General features: G+C 34.9%; 1 pseudogene; it reads right to left on the reverse strand.

The window, feature by feature from the left end:
* Positions 1–216: 216 nt before the first annotated feature.
* LOC149186865 (protein SPIRAL1-like 5 pseudogene) lies at positions 217–964 on the reverse strand (annotated as a pseudogene).
* Between the last annotated feature and the right edge of the window lie 1,975 nt (positions 965–2,939).

Below are 2,939 nucleotides of genomic sequence, written 5' to 3' on the forward strand. Positions count from 1 at the left end.
TAGATTACACAGAACTCTACAACGAACATCGCAGTTGCGTATGGGATCTGGGTAGACGACCTTTTCCTATTACAATGATCATGATCTAGGTAATCTCTTATTAAACGCAGTGCTCGCGTTTTTCATTATTTGATCTGATAGTTTACAATAGAGGTATTTCAGGTATTTCTTCTGGCTATTGAAGATCTATAATGGAAATGACAAAAAAAGCCAAAACTAACTACTATTTTTGTTTTTCTCTCCAAATAGATACCCAAGAGATGATCCTCCTCCTGGCACACACAGCACTTTTGTCGAAGGACGCCCCTGAATACACAAGGAAAATCTATGAACGAATGGACATAAATATAATCAAGATCGTAGCACAACTCAGACTGAAAATATGAGAGAAAAAAAAAAAAAAAAAAAAACAAGTTCAAAAGAACCCACTTACTGTAATGAAATTCCCACTGTTTTGGCCATCAGCCCGGTGGTAATTATTGGAACTTTTCCTCATGCTTGATGACGATGAAGGTTCTGGATTTGTCACGGATAAGTCCGTGGGGGGAGGAGGTTGTGTATTTATAGGGTCTGCTTCGGTTGGCTGTGTTTTTGGGGGCTGAGGTGAGCCAAAAAGGTAACCCAAAGAGCTCTGCCCACCACCGCTGCTAACACCACGACCCATGATATAATAATGCTATGGATCTGTTAAACAAGGAAGAAAACCCTAATACTAGTACAGAACTTTTGTTGCAGTAAAAGGCAGACGATGTCACGAGTAAAAAAATGGTAGATGGGTTGGAATATTTATTAGCAGGACTGACTGAGAGATAAAGATAGGCAAACTAACGCAATGCTGACATGCAGTTTGATAGAGTAAGATTGGCTGGATTTGGTAAAAGCCACATGAACATCAAAGGGAACATATTACCTTTCTTTTTTTCGCAGTCGGTATCAATGATTGCAGCGCAGTGGATATCTGGAATTATTTGCCATGGCTGTTGATTGGAGAACACTGGGAAGATATATTGGTGTGAAAGAAAGTTGAGACATATAATGTCTAGGGATATGGGTGTGGAAGAAGCGATGACCACTGTGGTCACAATTCTCCATTTGAGATGACATGTTAACAACGAATGGACGGGTGGGCTACTTTTGCTTGGTTTTGGGGGACCACGGGAACGGTTGAAACCTCTCTGTTCAATGGAATTTGAACATCGCTATCATTCGTGTTCCTTGCGAACTAGGGAGATTTTACTATACCCTTCCAAGGCATTTGAGGTTGCAAAGCCTAGAGCTTTGACCATGATGTATTTAACATTATGCTACTCCATTAGGGACATGCATGATTACAAACTGAGTGGTTTGACAGTATTAATTGCCACAGATAATATTATCACCAACAAACAAATTTTACCATAAGAGTTTCTAACCTAGGACGTTAGGTAAGAATGATCGAGGAAGAGTATGTACTTGTGAAGTTTGAACGCATTATTTTGCCACCTAGAACCTAACCAACCAAAGGCAGAGGATAAGGACGGTAAAGAAGTCTGCCAATCTCATTGCAGCAATATGTCAGCCTCCTAAAATGCTAGCAATTGACATAAGCTTTTATGAAAAATACGGGATAATAAGCCTTCTAATAAACCTAAAAACAAAAATTATCAGACTACTTTCAATCAAAATTATATTTAACTATTTAACTTATCACATAGCTTTTCTTATGTCATCATTCAGATTGGTCCTGATGATGGATCTCTCTTGGGATTTGAAAAATTGACAAATACTTAAGAAAGCTCACACATGCCTAAAATCCAAAAGTTACATGTAGTAAAAGGTATTTAAAAATAAAAATGAAATATATATTTATAATAAATATATAAATATAATATATATATATAAAATATATATAATATATTGTCAAATTATAGTCAACCATCATTGAATTGTTAGCTAGTGTAGATGACTCATCACTATCATCACTATTATTCAAAGAAAACCACACCGCGTGAATTACCAGCTAATGGTCTATAAAGAGACAGATTTTCATTATGTGAGATACCTTTGGGTCTTGGCTATTAACCCATTTCCTTAAAACCTCAGCCAAGCACAAACAATTTAAGGGCATACTCTAAGCCCATTGTAGAATGGGCCAAAGAATTTAAAACGAAATACTTTTATTTAAACGAAAAGAAAATTGAAATATATATTTTTTACTCAAAAAGGATTAAAAAATGATAAAGATGAATGTGGTTGGATGTAAAATATTATTTTAATATAAAATTATATTTTTTGTATTTTATTTTAAAAGTTGTTTCAATATTGTATGTTATATTGAATATATTTTTAGGTTTTTTTTAGTCAATCTTCTTATTTTCATTCAAAATTCAAGATCATAAATATATAACTTAGTATCATGGCCGATTATTTAGAAAACTAGAACAATGGTAGCACAATTTAAAAAAAAAAGGTTGTGCTATTTAATGTCTATCAAATTCCTACACCCTAGTCTTCTATAGTAAACAAAATTAAAAGTCTTTCAATACATATATAACAACAAAAATATTACCATCTCAAACAGGTTATCCAAGCCTTCCTAGGAATGTGACAACAACAAAAGCTACCACTAAAGCACAAAAAACATTTGGAATATCATACATCTTTAGAAGAAGGTCTTGGGGTTGGGGTATCTCTGTTCATGTCAAGGTCAGTTGGGTGATTTATTTCCAGATATTTCTAGTCAAACCAGTCTCGAGTCAATGCTAACCAAGTAGACCTCAAGTGCTAACTCACTATATGTCATTAAGTTGCACAATAATTTCATTCATGTCCCTATGGTTTTCGTGTAGTATATGTCCCAACATGGTATTCAAGTGCCAAAAGAGTGAGATGGTCTCGTATTATTGGTTCCTTCTGCCCTAAAAATTCCTTGAATCTGGAACAAAAGCTAAGTTTTGGCC

The sequence above is a fragment of the Pinus tabuliformis genome, chromosome 3_1, assembly GCF_031772625.1.
Source record: "Pinus tabuliformis cultivar Carrire ecotype Pingquan chromosome 3_1, CPIR1, whole genome shotgun sequence".
Taxonomy (NCBI): domain Eukaryota; kingdom Viridiplantae; phylum Streptophyta; class Pinopsida; order Pinales; family Pinaceae; genus Pinus; species Pinus tabuliformis.